The sequence below is a fragment of the Phascolarctos cinereus genome, unplaced genomic scaffold, assembly GCF_003287225.1.
Source record: "Phascolarctos cinereus isolate Bilbo 61053 unplaced genomic scaffold, phaCin_HiC Scaffold_4;HRSCAF=312, whole genome shotgun sequence".
Taxonomy (NCBI): Eukaryota; Metazoa; Chordata; class Mammalia; order Diprotodontia; family Phascolarctidae; genus Phascolarctos; species Phascolarctos cinereus.
In genome coordinates this window covers 65,465,548-65,485,377 of record NW_027555847.1, presented here as the reverse complement: position 1 = coordinate 65,485,377, position 19,830 = coordinate 65,465,548, and positions in this window count along the sequence as shown.

The following is a 19,830-nucleotide window of genomic DNA, read 5'->3' as shown; positions in this document are numbered from 1 at the left end:
AGGACTTTATCATAGAAATAAAGACAAGAATACTAATTTTAAAAGTCAACGTTGGTATAGCTCAGGGGTGGGGAACCTTTGGCCTCCAGGCCACCGTCTGAATCCATTTAGTCAAAGGGTTGCACATGAAGACCACAAATAGCCTTGAGGCCCCAGATTCCACACTCCTGGATAGTACTTTATGATTTCAGGACACTTTTACATCTAGTATACCCTTTTATTCTTACAACAGCCCAGGGATGTAGGAAGCACTGATTTTAATCATTCCTATTCTACAGATCAGAAAATTAGGGCCCAGGGAGATTAGAAGGTTCAAAGTGAGAGCTAGGATTTAACTCCCACATCTTTTGATTGCATTCACTCAACTTTTCCAGTATGCCATGCTTGCTGACCATGAACAGGGTGGGGAATATAAAAAAGTCTTGGACTCAATCTGTCACCTCTGAGAGATTAGGATCCAGGTAGGGAAAGGTTTTTTGTTATTGAGTTATTTTCAGTCATATCTGACTCTTTGTGACCCCATTTGGGGTTTTCTTGGCAAAGATACTGGATTGGTTTGTTATTTCCTTTTCCAGCTCATTGTACAGATGAGGAAACTGAGGCAAATAGGGTTAAGTGACTTGCCCAAGGTCACACAGCTGGTAAGTGTCTGAGGCCAGATTTAAATTCAGGTCTTTCTGACTCCTAGCCAGGTGCTCTATCCTCCCCCCCTTTTTTTTTTGGCAATTAGGGTTAAGTGACTTGCCCAGGGTCACACAGCTAGTAAGTGTCAAGTGTTTGGTCTGAGGCCTGATTTGAACTTAGGTCCTCCTGACTTCAGGGTTGGTGCTCTATCCACTGCGCCACCCAGCTTCCTGGGAAAAGGTTACTCCCTGTAAACAACATGAATAACAATATAAGGAAGGTAGCTGATATAACCCTAAAGCTCACTGTCATGGAGGAGAGAATCTTCATGTTCCACAATTATCAACCTAAGGTATTTGCTTTTCAATGGATATGTGATTCAATTTAACAGACTTTTAAAAAATACCTACTATGTGCAAGGCATTGTGCTAGGCACATAGGATAGAGGACAAAAAATAATAAAATGTAGCTAACATGTAATAAAAATTATACGTAGCCATATGAACATACAGTGATTTAAATTTGGCAAACTGGCTTACAGATATTAAGTCTAGCGCTTAGCACAATACTTGGCACATGGTAGGAGGTTCATTGATTAACTGATCATGTCATTTTATCCTCACAACAACCCCTGAGGGCAGAGGAGGTGCTATTATTATTATTATTCGTATTTTACAGATGAGGAAATTAAGGTAGTTAGAAGTTAAGTGACTTGCTCAGGGTCACACAACAAGAAAGTGTCTAAGGTATGATTTGAACTCCAGTTTTGCCACCTGCCCTTAAGAAGATTGTTTTCTATTGAGAGGAGACAAAATATACACAGATAAGGAAATGCTAAGTAATACTTCTGTAGGCCTCAGTTTCCTCATCTGTAAATTGAGATGGTGATTGGACAGGATGGTCTCTAGATTTTCTTCCAGTTGTGTGATTTTATGAAGTTCCTGGAATGACCAGCCCCAGTGAATTGACAGAAAAGAGAGCATACCCGAGATAAAATGGGACCAGAAAGCAGGTATTGCCCTGTGTCTCAGCCTGGGAGTTGTTTCAAAGTTATACTTTCCAGAGACGATCACTTTTAAAAAATTGTCTTCCCTGCCTCTGACCTGGGATTCACCAGAGCCTCTAAAGTAGAAAGGTTCAAAGTTCTGTGTACACAGGGGCCCTCCTCGATCCCCCTCCTTCCATGTCCACAATACACTCTGGCTAGATATTTCAAAGGAGGGATTTTCTGGGCATTTATTTTCTTGCTGTTTTAAAAAATGGAGGCCCTGGACTTTGCAAGCTTATGAATAAAGAGGTATTAGGCCTTTTTAAAAAGTGTTCTTCCTGCCAAAGAAAACCATTCTGGTTTTATTTGGGAAACTTGAGAAGGAATAGTGACTCTCAGGGTGGAGATGGGTGGAAGCAGCTTCTGGTTCACACCCAGGGCCCACCTGAGCCGGGAGATATCTAAAGCTGCCATCAAAAAGCTGGGGGCCTCTGGAGGGGAACCTGGGGGTGGGGGAGGTAGGTAGTGAGACCACAAAGCTGTCAGGGGCCCCCTTGTAAAGAGAAATATTTGTCCTGTGGGAGGAGAGTTTGAGGTAGGTTTGGAAGTCCAAAAACATGGATGCCTAGAGTAGAGAATGGTTGAAATGACTGGATTATGAGTCAAAAGACACTTGGTTATATTAGCTGTGGGATCTTGGGCATGTCTAAGACTCCCAGAAATCATCTAGTCCAAACTATAACTGAACAGGAATCGCCTTTGAAAGGGAACGAGTGTACATGCAGCTTCCTAAAAACCTGCAGTGACAAGGAACACTACCAGCACAGAAAGGCCATCCCATTTTTGTAGTGCTCTCATTATTAGGAAGGTTTGTTTACCATATATCATGCTGCAATGTCTGACCAGTTCCCTCTCCCATCCTAAAGTCTTCAGTGGCTCTCTACTCCCTCCACAATGAAATTCAAATTCAGTCTGGCATTCGTGCCCTCCACAGTCTGGCTCCAACCTACCTTTCTAGCTTTATCTCATATTAAGTACTTCCCCTTTGTTCACTCTAATGTTCCAGCCAGACTGGATTACTAGGCAACCCCAGAGGCAGAGTTATCCTTTTTTCTGGACCTTGGATCTAGCTGTTGTGATACCTGAAGTGTATTCTTTCTTCACTGTTACCTCTCTGAGTTATTATCCCTCTGAAGTCTCACAGGCTCCTGACTTCTCCTGGACATCGCTCCAATTAGGAGCCTCCTATAAGCAGCACGTGCCGCTCAGGGAAAGTCCAGCCCCCACTCTGCTTAGGTGGGAGCCAGGGCTACCTTCCTACAAGACATGAAGCCTATAAATGGAAGATACTCTCAGAAGGAAGGTCTATGCTTCAAGGCTCAGCTTAGGTGCTATTTCCTCTATGAAGCCCTACTGGATCCCCCCCAACTGTAAATGTTCTCCTCTTTCATAAATTGGCTTGTCTTTGTCCCCAAAGCTGTGTATATGATAGATTCCCCCAGTAGAATGGGGATTAAGTCATTTAAGTTCTGTGAGTCTCTATTTCTTCATCTGTAAACTGGGTATCATCATATGGATACTACCTACAATAAATTATAATAGTCATATCACAGTAATGATGATAGATATAGCAAAATATTGGTGACATAGTGGATAGAGCATTTAGACCTGGAATTAGGAAGACCGGAATTCAAAATGGCCTCAGATCCTTACTAGCTGTGGGACTCTGGGCAAGTTTCTTAACCTCTGCCTGCCTCAGTTTCTTCATCTGTGAAATAGGGATGACAATAGCACCTATCTCACAACGTTGTTATGAGAAAAAAGATGAGATAATATTTGCAATGTGCTTTGCAAACTTTTGTACAAACCTTTCTGCCTCCATATATATATATATATATGTGTTATTATTATTATTATTCATTATTCTGAGTGAAGGAAAGATGGCAAATGGGAAGATATGGAGGCAGAAGCAAGAAGGTCCCCATATAGGGAACAACAAGCAGAAATGTCAGAATGGAATGAAAAGTGGGAGCCAGGGATGAGTCAGGGCAGTTTGAGAGGAAAATGGGCCATTTGGAGAAGGGCCTGTCAGGATTCTGGAGTCTTAGAGTTATAGAGTGTAAGACCCAGATGGGAACTGAGAACATAGGATGTTGGAGGTGGAGAAGATGTTCTCATTCTTGGTAACACTACCCAAGGCCTCATGGTAGCCCCAGGGCCTTGGTGTTAATATCCCTGGACAAGCTCACTTTGGGTTCAGTACACTCTCATCCAATCCCGGCTGTCTAAAGGCTGTCTTTCTTCATTGGAGAAGGGGAGGAAAGGGCTCTGACATAGTCAAGGAGGCAGGTACAATGCGGTTGGGGATGGGGTGTGATGTGGGGAGGGACAGAACTTATCAGAGGAGTGTAAGAACCCATTAGAAAATGGAAGTTTCCCGCTTGGATGAGGCTTGACGTTTGTTAAAATAAAATAACTGCTATTTTTGGGGGTTTTTTTCCACCATCATTTTCCAATATATCCCATCCTCTCCTCCAACACAATCTCCTAAAGAGCAATTCCTTACAACAAAATATAAAAAAGAAAGAAAAAAGTTTAGCCCAATTAAATAGCATTTCAGCTAAATCTAACCTTACATTAGATGTTCTACATCTGTAGCTCCCTACTGCTGAAAAAAAAAGAGAGGATTCTCATATCTCTTCTTTGGAGCCAAGCTTGGTCATTATAATTCTACAACAGTGAGACCTATCCATTTATATTGTAGTAGTCATTATGTAGGGAGCTAGGTGATTTAGTAGATAGAGCATCAGGCCTGGTGTCAGGAAGATTCATCATCTGAGTTCAAATCCAGTCTCAGACACCTACTAGCTGTATGACCCGGGTAAGTCACTTAACCCTGTTTGCCTTAGTTTCTCCATCTGTAGAATAAGGAAATGGCAAACCACTCCAGTATCTTTCCCAAGAAAACCCCAAATGGGATCATGAAGAGCCAGACATGACTTGAACAAGAAGAAGTTATTATATATGTGTGTGTAGATACAATTTTCCTTGTTCTGCTGATTTCAATTTGTACAAATTCATACAAGTTTAATGTATTTCTTTGTGTTCTTCATATTAATTGTTTCTTTCAGAGGAGTAATATTTCATTACATTCATGTATGACAATTTGTTTAGTCATTAATCAATGGGCATTTATTTTGTTTCCTGTTCTTTGCTACTACATAAAGTGCTGCTATAAATATTTGGTAAACTGGGACTTTTCTTTTTCTCTCTGACCTCCTTGAGGTATATTCCTACCAATGAGATTTCTGGGTCAAAGGATATGGAAATTTTAGTGACTTTCTGATCATCTTTCCAAATTGCTTTTCAGAATGGTTGGACCATTCCACAGTTCTAGTAACAGTATATTATTGTGCCTGATCTTCCATATTTCCTACTATTCCCATCTTTAAGTGTCTCTACCAATTTGCTGGCAATGAGCGGGAAACCTCAGAGTTGTTTTGGTTTGAGCTTTTATTATTAGTGATTTTAGGAGTAGATTTTTAAAAGAGCCAATAGGTTAAAATCAAAAGGTCAAAATTTAGAATAGAACCATCCCAGTATGGGGGATGCTGGGACAGAATTTACTAGGCAGACTAGCTATTAGGTGAAGGATAGTCCACCTGTAGGTGGCTCCCCTGTTAAGACAGTGGTTTAATGATTTAGTGACATACCTTCACCTGGGACATTGGAAAATGAGAATTATCTGCTTGCCTTTAACACAAAAGCAATTTGGTGCATGGAAAAAAACACTGGGTTTGGACTCAGAGGATTTGGTTTCATTACTGTCTCAGCTACTTTCTCATGATGTGATTTTGGGCACATCACTTTACTTTTCTGGGTCTCAGTTGTCCTTAAGTGATCAGGTTATATGACATCAGTGTTTCTCAAACACTTTTGTCTTAGGACTCCCTTCACACTTTTGAAAATTATTGAGGACCCCAAAGAGCTTTTATTTATGTGGGTTATATCTATCAGTATTTACCATATCAGAAATTAAAGTTAAAATATTTTAAATGTGTATATTTATTAATTCATTTAAATAATGATAACCTATTTTATGTTAGCAAAATGTTTCTTTGGACAACAACTACATTTTATAAAACAAAAAAAATTAGTGAGAAGAGTGGCATTGTTTTACATATTTTTGTAAATCTCTTTATTGTCTGGCTAAATAAAAGACAGCTGGATTCTCATATTTGCTTCTGCATTGAATCTGTTGTGATAGGTTACTTTGGTTAAAGTATATGAAGAAAATCTAGCCTCACACAGAAATGTAGTTGGAATAGGGAGGAAGGAAAAATTTAATGGACAAATAATATCTTAGAATTATTATGTAAATTGTTTTGACCAAATGGACCCCCTCAAAGATCTTGGAGATCTCAAGATTCCTCAGACCACTCTTTGAGAACTGCTAGACTAGATGATTTAACTCAAAATCTTTTAATTGAAGAAACTAGTGTAGTCCATGTAAGCTGAGAAATCCTTATCCCAACCCACTATCATTGACTAGTCAGTTCCCCAGAACTAAACTGGCTATATTTCCTTCTTAGAGTAGTAGTAGTGGTATCCTTGAGGGGTCAGGACTGATTCTCTAATGCCATTGGCTTGAGCCCTCACTGGTGTGTTTGTCCTCAGAATTACTGAGTGAAGAATCAATTTACTCAGTCAACCTTGCATGGTTGTTAAGAAATGGAATTTACTAAGGTGGTGCATAACCCTTAAACCCACAATCAATTGGGACAGATCTATCGTTTGGGCATTGTTTCACTTCTTTTGAATGGCTTTGAAAGACTTTTCAATTTAGTCCAAGGTCTTTCAATTGATTGATCAAAAAATGTTTTCACCTAGTTAAGGTATCTGGATCAAATAGGGTGGGATGTTTTGCCCCAACCCTCATACTTGGAGAAGAAGTGACTTAGGATCTGCTTAGACTTCTGAAGCAGAAGGATGTAAAGGAGAGAGCACTTGGATCCCCAGGAAAGTGGAGTTCAGTTCTGGCTCTGATGCTATGGCACCTTGGGCATGGGGACAGAGATCCCATTCTTAGAAATCTGTGTCAATTCCTTACAGATTTGAGATGTCAGATTTCAATTAGATGTTTTTAATAGAAAGATCTTTACCAATTTCTTAATTTCTTCTTTTATTCTGAGTGCATGTGTTTGTTATGTAAATACTCTTTACTTTTATACAATGACATTCATCATCTATTTTGTCTCCTATGATTTATTTTAGATAGGAATTGTTCTTCTCTCCACAATTAGAATACATTTATCACTTCATTTTCTTCCAATATCTTAATTGCTTTTAAAAACTTAAATCATTGAACCATTTAAATTTTATTATATTGTGAAATATGGCTCTAAACCCATTTTACCACATTCTATGGCAGAATTTTTCCCCGAATGTTTATAGGATAGGGATTCCTTTCCCCAATTAAAAATATTGGATTTATTAAACATTAGTCTACTGCATCTTTTTGGTTCCAATTCTAAAGTATCTATTCTGTTTCATAAACATAGAATAATTAATATAACATAATGCAGTGTAATGTGATATAACAATATAATGTCATATCACATAACATATATGACATAACATAGCACAACACATATGTAATATATTAACTTATATTAGGTAGTTCTAATAATTACCAAACATTAATTTAAGTTCTGGCAGCACAATTCACTTTTTATTTTTTGTAATTTCATCTTCCTTTTGATGTTTATCTGTTTATCACTCGATAGACATTTTGTTATTTTATGTAATTCCATGAAGTGTCCAATTGCAATTAATTTAGTATTGCATTAAACACCAGTCAAAGAAAGACAATGTGGCGTAGTGGAAAGAACTTTGAACTTAGACTGAGGAGAAATCTGGGCTCAAATCCTGTCACTCACAATAGTAGCTCCTCAAATCACTTAACCATTAGGGTACGAGCTCCTTGTGATAAATCAGTGATCATTTCATTAATTTAATTTGTAAAAGCAAAATACTTACACTTATTTCTAAAGTAAGTGGCACTTAGTAGACACTTAATAAATGCTTGTTGATAGATTTGATTGACTTTCTCTGACTCTCAGTTTCCTCATCTGTAATGGAAATAATACTACTTGTATATAAGCATATATGCAGATATAAATATATGCAGATACACATACAGATTATGATATAGGTAAAAATATTACAGTGTTCCAAAAATCTTAGTGTGATTTTATGTTTTAGTAGCTTAAACTGCACTAAGACTTTGGGACCCCCTATATAAAGTGAGATGATATGTAGGATGTGTGTGTGTGTGTATACATATAAATTCTTCTCGGTTCTCATAACAATCATGCAAAGGAAGTACTAAAAGTATGTATAAACACCTTGTAAATGAATCTTAAAGCGCTAAAGCAATTATTATTAAATATATATAAAATTGGGATAGTATTGCCATTTTTGCTATATTGATTCAGCCCAGCCATGTGTATAAGATAACTCTAATTAATTCTTTTTCCTGTTGAAATGCTTTAGACTGTATGTATATTGCTTGTTAAGTTAATGTCCTAGGGTTTGTGTTTTTTTTTCCTAGTACATTTCCTTTTCCTAGTAAATGACTTTTTCCAAGACCCAGTTCTGAATATGCTCTTCTCTTGCTCATAGAACCCTTCAGTGGCTCTCAAGTACTTCTGGGATAAAATCCAGACTTCTCAGTATGACATTGAAAGGCAGCCACATATAAAGCCTCAGTTTCCTCATATGTAAAAAAGGGAGGCATTTCACTTATTTGGAGTCTAAGCCATTATTAACCTTTTCACTCTGAATCTATGATGCTATGCCATGATGCCATGGCTTACTGGATGAGGAAATTGAGGCCCTGAGAGGAGGGAATTGGCTCTTCAATTTCACACAAGTGATCACACAAGATCAGAGCTGGAATTTTAAACAAGATCTTCTGACCCAAAATCCCATATTTTATTGTGTGGGTGGGAAATACAAAATAAAGAAAAATTAATATTGATCAGAGCGAGTTTATTGAGATTTTGCGACTTGTGCAGGACTGTGAAGAATGAGTCATATTTTTAGGGCATTGAGGAAGGCGGCAACTTCCCCAGTGGGGTTGGTCATAGCATGAGCTTGGGTATACAGGTACAAGACTCAAGTGCTAGCCTGGGAGACTCCCCATGACTCACTGGCCTATAACAACAAATGGAAGCCTGCTTCAGAGTGAGTTCAGAAGTCAGACAAGGTCAAAACAGAACAGAATCAGGACCAGAAAGCTCAACTAGGCCAGCTTCTCCCAGCAACAGCCAATTATACAATGCACAGGGCTGGCCCCATGGGGCCTGTGGCTGTCAGCAGCTATGACCACTCCTCGAGCTCATATGTAAACTTTTCCTGAGAGCCTTTTCCTCGAAGTGAAATCTGGGATCCTTCCTGGCCCGGCAGCAGCAGCTCAAGCACAAGAGGGTCAGAATTTATGGATCACATTCTTTACTCTTTTATTATACACAGAATGCTCATATCTATAATGTTTTAAAGTGTGTATGTATGCCCCAGCCTGCCATGATGGATTGGCTTATTGCAATAACATTTTAGCGGTGTTTTATCTGACTATATGTGGAATGCTTTCAACCCCATGCCTAATGGAAGGCCATCCATCATCACGTTTTCAAAGCCCAAATTATTTAAGTTTTGGTACTACATGGGGCTAATCACTGAGTACAGATATCTGGGTCCCATTGTTTTGACTGATGCCATTCATTGTTCCCTCCTGGGCCTGATGGATAGCCTAAGTGCTGAAGTTAAGCAGGCAAATGGATAGGTTACTGCTTGCAGCTCAGGCCTGATCACATCATGCAGCTGCTCCTGCTCACAAAACTGGGAACTGAAGTTTAGAATGAAAGTGACAGGATAGGCCTTTTCTTCTTCCCTCCTCCATCCTACCTAGACCTTGCCCATGCAACCCCCTTCCAATACAGACCATGTCCTCATTGCATTAAGGAATTCATAGACTGTTGGAATTGAAGAGGAGCATAGAATTTAAAGCTGCAGAGGGCCCAAGATGTCATCTAATCCACCTCACAGCCTCATTCTAGCCCTGTGAGGTAGGTCATACAAGTATCACACCTATTTTATAAATGGGGAAGTTGAGGTGTCGGGATTTTCTATGACCTCCTGACTCTAGGTCCAGGCTTCTTGCAGAGCATCACATTACCCCTCTTTCCCTTCCCCCCTTCTCCTACTAGAGATCACCTCCCTTGGCTCCTTCTCCTTCTGGAAAATTAGATTTATGAATAATACTTCCTACCCATGTGATCTTGGACAAATTGCTTGATTCTGGCCCTCAGTTTTCTCACCTGTAACATGAGGGAGTTGAATTAAAGTCTAAATTCTAAATTGAAGTAAAAGAGCTCTAAATTCACCTTCAGTTCTACATCTTAAGATCCTAAAATGATTGAATGTGTCTGTGAATTAGAGATTTTTTTTATTTAAAGTAGTGTGCTGGTTCTGTGGGCTCTCACTCTCCATGTTAATGGTAGCGATACAGGATGAGTACAAGGGAGGGGCCTTGGACAGGAGGGGGTTCCAGGGCTATTGCATATTGGGGATCCTGCCTTTGGCCAGGGAATCCAACCTGTGAAATGGCTTTGTCTTTCTAGACTCCTCATCCTGGTGTTCTGAGCTAGAACTAGTAGCACCAATGACGTAGTAAAGGGGAATCCCTGAAGAATGACTTGCTTAACGTGGCCCAGAAATGAATTGACCCAGCATCCTAGAGGCCATGTTTTTTGGTAAGCAAGGGAACAACTTGCCCATTGGCTGTCATCCTCTGAAGTGAACTCAGTGAGGTCTCACCAAAGAAAGAAAAGAACTCTCAGAGCCAGGAGGGAGCCTGTCTCCTAGGGAAGGGGGAGAATGTTTTGTGTCCACCATTCTAAGTCTGAGTCTACTCTTCCTAGGGGCCAAGTGTGCTAAGGGGAGAATGCAATCTCAGCTTGTGAAGCTGTTGCATTTCAATCCTCATAATACCTTCTTAGTAAATACCCATTTATGAAAAGCTAATTGATATTCATTGGTTAGTTTATATTGGGAAGATGTTAACTGGTCAAATTGTATTGATGTTGAAGCACAAGATATGGACTCATGAACATATATTTTGGAAACCCCGACCCCTCAGGTTTACCCCTAGAACTCTTAGAGAAGCAAGAGTAGCTGCCATTTGGGGACCTAGCCTGACAAAATGAATGGGAATTGGGAGGGTGATCCCAGAGCCCCTGATGATCCATCATCTCATTTTAGCCTCACAACAACTTTGCGAGATAAGTGAAACAGACGTTACTGGCCGCATTTTATAAGATGAGGAAACTGCAGATCAGAAACTACGAACGTCACATAGAATCAGAGGTGAAATCTCAACCCTGGTCTTCCTGACTCTCTGTTCAGAGTGCTAGCCATTCCATCTGGTGGATACATGCAGTCCCAATGTCTGTCCCATCAAGTTGATTTTTCACATGTTTATTACACCCCTATTATGTGTAAGGGATTGGGTTAAATAACGGGGGATAAAAAGACAAAAATGACAGAGTGAAATAGCATCAGGAAGGTGAATGCTGCTTAAAAAAAAAGCAAACAAACTTGAAAGATAATTTGATAATGGCTTATTAAGCACCTACTCTATACAGAACCCTGTGGTCTTTGCTGTGGGTATGAGAGGCAGCACAGTGCTGAACCTGTATTCAAAGGATCTCAGATCGAAGATTGGCTAAGTTATTTACTACTGGTGTGACCCTGGGCGAGCTATTTAACCTCTATGAGTCTTCACCCTGAGATCCCTTGTACCTCTAATTGTTTGGATTCCTATGAACATTTTCTCAGCTTTTTAAATGATGTGTTAAGAGCTTACTACAGCTTAAGTCCTTAAATCTTTAACATGTAGCAACAGTATCTTAAACCCGCTAGATTTTGTAACACCCAACAACAACCCCGGACTCTTCTGTTTTCACGAACAGCAAGTTCTAGACTGTGGTTCAAGTTTTCTCGGGGGTTTCTAACAGCTCATTCAGGTGACCCAAAGTTGCAGTGCCTGGAATACCAAAAAATCTGTGTGCCAAGGTGTCAGGGTTTTAATAGGAAGCAAGTCCAGGCTTTTTCAGCTCAAGGACAAAAAGACCTGCTTGCCTTCTGAACTCCTTCCAGAAAAATAAAAGCATGCCCAGAAAGAATACATTTACACACAGAATCACTAAAATATTATTGCAATGAGCCTAAGTAACATCTGAGAGATAAACTAAATAACCATGGAATAGCTGAGTGTCCTTGAGTCAGTCATTTCCTGGCTCTGACCCATGTTTCTTTAACTGGGTGTGTCTCACATGCCACTCCATTCTGAATTCACAAGGACTATTAGATTAAGGGTGTGGTTTATTGAATGATAAGTTTATCTCATTATACAGAATATATTGACCGTGTGACCCTGAGCAAATCACTTTAACTCTCAGTGCCTTGGGTAGTGAAGGCATAGATCTGTATTGACAAAGTTCCTCACTAAGAGCTCCCTACACCAAAGAAATCACAGATCTAGTCCAAACATATATAACATTATATATATATATATATATATATATATATATATATATATATATGATTTGGTTTGTCCCCACCCCAGCATAGCTGGGAACTTACAAGATCATTAAAATTCAGTTGGTACCAAGCTAGCAGACTAGACAAAACATTGGAATAACAAAATATTTGATTGGGACAGAATTGCAAAAATAATAGGAGAATCCATCCTTAATGCCCATTCCTGAAAGAGTACAACCTTTCCCCTGATTCCCATAGAGTAGTATGGTGAAGAGATGGCTATGTCTTTCATAAGTATTTCTGCAAATTTTTAACATCTTTTGATCCCTGTTTTCTTTTTCTAATAAAACATTCATCTTTCCATAATTGTCTTAGGATGATTGGCCCTGTGTTTCATAGTATTGTATGGATTTTTACTAGACATTTTCTGAATCTGTTATGGTCTATTTTGTAATTCCTGAAGTATGAATTAGGACTGATACTGCCTAGCTGGTAGTTATTTTAAACATGATCTTCTCATTGAGCTTTCATTTCAGGATGCCAATAAATCTCTTGATGCACACACATAGCTATGGCTTTCTCCTTAATAATTTTATGCTCAATATTTTGCCTGGTGAAGACCACAGTATTTGTAAGAATCATCTTGTGTATTGGTTAAATTTGACCTCCAAAGTCAATGTTGAAGCAGTCCATCCTTATTTTCCCTGGATGAACATTAAGAATTTCATACTTATCTTGTCTAAAACTATAATTATTATTGTTGTATTGTTATTGTTTTTATTATTGAGTTGAGGTCTCCAGTCAAGTACAGTTAGCAAGTAACATTTATTATATGCCAGGCACTGTGCTAAGTTCTAGGGATACAAAGAAAGGTGAAAATCGTTCCTCCCCTCAAGGAGCTCATATTCTAATTAGGGAGGCAATATATAAAAAACTGTGTATATACGTAACATATGCAGAGTAGGTTGAAGGTATTATCTGAGAAAAGGCACAATCATTGAGGGAGACCAGGCAAGGCCTCTTGTAGAAGGCAGGAATTAATCCTGAAATAAGTCAGGGAAACCACAAGGTAGAGACAAAGAAGACCATTTCAGGCATGGAAGACAGCTGATGACAAGGCATTGAATGGGAAGATGGAGTGAAGAATAACAAAAGAGGCCAGTATCACTGACTCACAGAGTACATGCAAGGAAGGAAGGTGTAAGAAGACTGGAAAGGTAGAGAGAGACCAAGTTGTGAAGTGATATAAGAGCCAAACAAATAATTTTACATTTGATCCTAGGGGTAACAGGGAGCCATTGGAGTTTAATGAAGCGGGTAGAGGAAGTCACTGTCAGATCAGGAAGATCACTTTGGCAGTTGAATGAAGGATCAACTGGAGTAGAGAGAGACTTGAGGCAGGTAGACCACCACTACGAGATAGTTTAGGCATAAGGAAATGAGGGCTAGCCCCTGAGTGGTGGCAGTCGCAGAGAAAAGAAGAGGGCACATTCAAAAGCAATTATGAAGGAATAAGCAACAGGATTTAGAAGCAGATTAGATATGGGTGATGGAGGGGTAGATGAGCATGAGAAATTGAGGATGACACCTAGGTTGTAAGCCTGAGTGACTGGGAAGATGGTGGTCAACAGTAACAAGAAAATTGAGAAGCTGAGAGGGTTTGAGGAAGAGGTAACAAGTTCAGTTTTGGACATTTTGCATTTCAAGTCTTTGCAAGACTTCTAGTTTGAGAGGACCGATAGGCAGTTGGAGATGAGAGGCTGGAGGCCTGGAGAAGTATTGGGGTTGGATAAATAGATCTGAGAATCATCTACCTAGATATGATCATTGAATACATGGGAACTGACCAAGATAGAATAAAGGAAGCAAAGGGCAAATATTACAGAGGAAGAAGAGGGCCTGGGACACAGCCTTGGAGGACGTCTGTGGTTAGTGAGTACAACCTGGATGAAGATCCAGCAAAAGAGACTATGGAAGGAGTGGTTACATTGGAGGAGAACCAGAAGACAGAAATGTCATGAAAGCCTAGAGAGGAGAGGGTGTCAAGGAAAAGAGGGTGATCAAAAGTGTTGAAGGTTGCTAAGAAGTCAAGAAGCATTATGAGTATGGAGAAAAATCCCTTAGATTTGGCAATTAAGATATCATTTGTAACATGAGAAAAAGCAGTTTCAGTTGAATTGAGAGTAGTTTCCAGGTTGGAAACCAAGCTACAGAGCATTTAGAAGAGAGTGAGAGGAGAGGAAGCGGAGGCAGCCTTCTTAAGTTTACCCACAAAAAGTACCAGAAATATAAGATGAGAGCTACTAGGGATGGATGGATCAAGTGAGGATTTTTTTTTAAACAACGGGGGAAACATGGGTATGTTTATAGACAGCAAGTATATTTGTGGACTGGGAGAGATGGAAAATTAGTAAGAGAGGAGGTATGATTGAGGGAGAAATCTGTGGGAGAAGATGGGATAGAATGGGATCCATGTAGAAGGCTTAGCCTTGGTAAGGAAAGGGACATCTTTTCATGTGAGATAAAGGTGTGGGAGAAGAAAATGGAGAAGCATATGATTGCTGTGGACTGGGCAAATGAGGGAGCTCTCAGTGAATGGCCTCAATTTTTACAGGAGGAGAAGAAGAAATAATGAATATCTGGGCTATCAAAGCCCTAAATTCCAGTGACCAACATGATCCTGGTGAAATGTAAAAACCTAGATGCCTGGGATAGTTTTCATTGAGGCCTTTCAGTTAAAATCAGGTTTGAGTTCAGGAGTGCAGACTTCATTTTGCATGAAGTATAAAAGGTACATTAGATAGAGGCCTTCTTTCATTACCATTAAGCCTCTTGTTTACACTGTAAGCAGCTATCAATAGCAGATAATCTGACTTTAACTAATGGAATTCACTGGGAGCCCTCAATGACAGACCTTTTATGTTTGACATCCAATAGACCCCTGTATGTGAGACTCCAACACCCATGCACTGAATGTGATATTATTGTTCCATCTTTTTCCTTTTAGCTGGAATCTGTAGCTGTCTGTGCCATAGCTATATAAAATGGAGATGTATACAAAGAGATCACAATAAAATATTTGAGAGATTTCACTCCTTCTAGGAATAAAATATCTATTAAATTAGTTGGCCTGACTGTATGAAGTAGGGATTCATTCATATGCTGATTCTATCCACTATCATCTGCTTCATTTTTATTCCGAAGGATCATGGGAACATAGATTTAGAGATGGAAGGGACCTTAAAGGTCATATAATCCAACATTATCATTTTTCAATTGAGTCAACTAAGGCCAAGAGAGGGAAAGTGACTCGCCCATTCACACAAGTAGGGAAGGGTTGGACCTCTAGAGTTCCTTCTAAACTCTAAGTTCCAATGGTCAATGACCTAAGATGTCTTCCAGCCCTGACATTCTGTGATTTCACAGGGCTAAAAATGTTAGGCCTCCTCATCTACTGGGTTCTGATTTACATTTTTACTTTCAATTAAAAAAACCCACAACTTTTGGTGGGAGTCTAAACATGGGTTGTTTCCCTCAGTCATATTAATACCAAATTAATTACAACAAGGAAGGTGAAGGTTTTAGGCACATATTATTTTGGACTCCATACTTTCCCATGAAGGCCTAAAGCTCATAATGGGGCCCTTTCAACAACTCTGAGTGCACTGCTGCCTCTGCTTTGACTGACTGGATGAAAGAAAGAAAGCTATTGACAGAAGATGAATTTCTTTTGTAAATCACTCCTGGCTCAGACTGTACCTTAGATTGAATTTTTTAACTCACTAGCTGAATCTTAAGAACCTAAATTAAAAAAGGTAGTAGACAAAGTTGATGCAATAATATTGATAATGGAGAAACTTACTTCAAAGAAAAATAGTTCCTCCTTCAAAATGTTATTTATAGACTATTTGTTTTAAGATTATATATGATAATATGAAGGATGGTGTCATAATGGATAGAGATCCAGCCTTTAAACCAGGAAGACACCTCAGAAGGCATGCCTGAACAAAAATTCTCTACAATATGTCTGGCAAATAGAAACCTGGAGGTCAAAGCTGGGAGAGACCAGTGTGAGCTGGGGTGGTCAGGGAGAGCTTTCTGGAAGAAAGATGTTAGTCTCACAGGATAGGAAGAATTTGCACTGATAGAATTTAGGGGAAGGCATTCCAAGCAGAGGAGAATTGTAGAAATGAAAGCATGAATATTGGTAGTGAGGAACATGGCATGCTTTTGGGACACAGGGGAGATAACTGTGCTTGGAGTGAAGAATGCATGTTGGTGAGATGTAGGAGCCCCAAATGCCTACTCTTCTGATTGAGAAGACTTTGGAAATGAGTTAAGGTTTTTGACAACTGCTGAAATAATCAAATAATTAGGGAAATATATTGCTTATGCACATTCAGTATAAATAGTAACTAGTATGAAGGGGTCACTTTAATTTGCTTTTTCTTTTTTTAAAAAAAGAAGTCAACAAAACCATGATTTTATTTTGGATCATTCGAGTAAGTGTATCAAAGACAATCTCAAATGATTCTCTATTTTCATGTGAAACATATGTAATTATAAGAGGCCCTTCCTGGTCCCTCAGTGCTAGTGCCTTCCCTTTGAGATTCCTCTAATTCACTCTGTATGTATCTTGTATGTTCATAATTGTCCATTGAAGTGTATGCTCCTTGAGGGCAGGGAGTATTTTTTGGTCTTTTTTTGTATCCTCAGAACTTAGCACAGTGTCTGATACTTAGTAAGTGCTTAATAAATGCTGTTGACTTGACTTGGCTTGAGAAGATGGACAGATCAATATATAAACAATGTGGAGCAGAATCACTGCTTAAGGGTGGGACAGATAAATCTGGAAGGAAAAAAAAGGAAATCATTTTTGAAGTAAGGCATTCACAATAGCACATGCCCATTATGTTCAGACTGGTATGATTGTTTAGGTTGAACTAACCAGGTAATTCAGGAGACTCCTGTCCTTCTCTTTCTCCTCCATCAAATGATGCCAAATAGCCAATGTGAGGAATATTTTCACTGCCCATTACAGTGCATATAAACACAGTCCTCAAGTAGGAATGACGGCGTCCAACTGGCTTTACACTTCAGAATATTCTTTGCCAGCACTGAATTGACCATTTTCAGGTATCTTAACTGAAAACTTCCCCCCCCCACTTTTCTTCTAAATAGTTGTGTTTACACCATGTGGTTGCTTAGTGAAATGCCGTAAGTCCTAGGGCAGCTAGATGGCACAGTGCACAGAGTGCGGTGCCTGGAGTCAAGAAGACTCATCTTCCTGATTTCAAATCTGACCTCAGACACTTACTAACTGTGTGACCCTGGACAAGTCACTTAATCCTCTTCTATAAAATGTTTGTTCCTCTTCTATAAAATGAACTGGAGAGGGAAATGGCAAACCACTCCAGTATCTTTGCCAAGAAAACCCCAAAGGGGGTCACAAAGACTCACATGACTGAACAATAACAAAATAAGCCCTAGGGCCAGGAATATTGAATGACTGATTATCCACGCCCTAAGCCTTGAAATATTATATAACTTTGGTGCTTTTCAGCTCTTGACCAATCAGCTTTTGCCACCTATACTCTCCCCCCACCTCATCTATATACATACATACATATATGTACATATATATAGATATATTTTTTTTCTGCCACCATTACCCCTACCTTCTTGAGGGTCATGGGATCTTGGAATTTCCAACTGGAAGGATCATAAGCTCATAGTTTCGGAGCTGGAGAGATCCTCAGAGGCTGTCTGGTAGGAAATCCCTCATTTTACAATAACTGTGGCCCGGGGAGGCTAAGAGCCCTCAGGTAGAAAAGCATTAGATATGAGGCCTGTTTCTTTGGCTCTAGAGCCACTGCTTCCCCTCCCTCTACCACTCTGGAAGGGTTGTTGGAGATCTAGTCTAACCCATTTATTTTCCATATGTGAGGAACAAAAGCCCAGACGTGTTGACGTAAGGTAGCACAGATATTAACAGGCAAACCCACCATTCTGAGTGCAATGTCAGCATTTTTTCTTTTTTAAAACTCCTTTTTCATGATGAATTTAGCAAACAGGAACATTTCAATAAATGAAGAGGAACAGAAAAGAGGATTGTATGTGGAATTGTGAAATTGCTATGTATAGTTTTAAAAAAATGTCTGTCAAAGTGGGGCTTTGTCCTAGGACTGAGCATCTTGGGTCATTCTCATTATACAATTCAAAAGTAACAACTGCTCTACTTATCTGCATTCTGTTCTCAACTTCCTTCTGTTCTCTTCTAAGCTGTTGAGGACAGGGACTATCTTTTGCCTCTTTCTTTTTTCTTTATTTTTTTTTATCCTCAGCTCTTAGCACAGTGCCTGGCACATAGTAGGTGCTTAATAACTGTTTATTGGATTGAATTGTTGAATTTCTAAAAATGTTGTGTAATGTTCTTCCTATCCTTACCATGCTGCCTCTTCCTCCCTAAATACTGGATCCCTCACATAGACCATGAGGTCTTTTCTTGCCCCTGCCCAGCCCTCACTTTCTCCTGTTTCAACATACTTGTGATCTCAGTGATATGGGGATACCACATAGTACAATCCATCCATTCCTTCTTATCCTGTATCATAATTATCCACTCCACAGAGCAGCTATGTAGTCAATGTACCCGAGGTCTTTCTCTTGGTTTTCTAACCTAGAGAAAACACTGCAACCTGGGCCAACCAATCTTACAGTCAAGAGACTAGAACTGAGTTGATAACAAGAATAAAATTAGGGAGAAAAAAAGGTTAGACGGAAAAGCGTTTGAGTACAGCAGCCAAGGATGGTACTGAGGACCAGAAGTAAATTATAAGAACTTGTACAGCCTCTGAAAAGGTTAGGTCCCCCACCCCCACCTTACCTCTTCACCCCTTTTTATGACTTCTCCCCTCCTGTCCACCTTGTACTTTTTCTTTCAGTACCTCAGGAGAAGCCCCTTTAAAACATCAAACGAATCGTTGCATGTGCTCTCAATCCTGTGGCCTGAGAGGTGCAGTTAGAGACAATGACTGATCCTCTCAGCCATGTGGCCCTACGCGGAGATAGAGCCAAGTGACCCAAATCCTGGATAGAGAATGGAGGACTTCCTGGACAATGCTAAACTCCTGGAAGATTCTGGGACTCGGCCTTTTAGAGAGAGAAGAAAGGAGTTATTGGACAACATCAGATTCTTGGATAGAAAAGGACCCTAGAGCTGGGGGCACAGCAGTCAGTCATAAAGCATTTATTAAGTGCCTACTATGTGCTAGGCACTGTGCTAAGCACTGGGAATACAAAAAGAGGGACAACACAGTTTCTGCCCTCTAGAAGCTTATAATTAATGGGCAAAGAACTGAGTCATGATAAAGAGGAACAAAAACCTAGACTTTGCCGTTCTCACTACTGTAAATTATTCCGCCAGTACAGAATAGAAGAGGGTTGCATCTCTAGCAAACCAAATACACATCCTTTTTTTTTTTTGCAAAGCAATTGGGGTTAAGTGACTTACCCAGGGTCACACAGCTAGTAAGTATCAAGTCTGAGACTGGACTTGAAATCAGGTCCTTTTGACTCCAAAGCCAGTGCTCTATCCATTGCACCACCTAGCT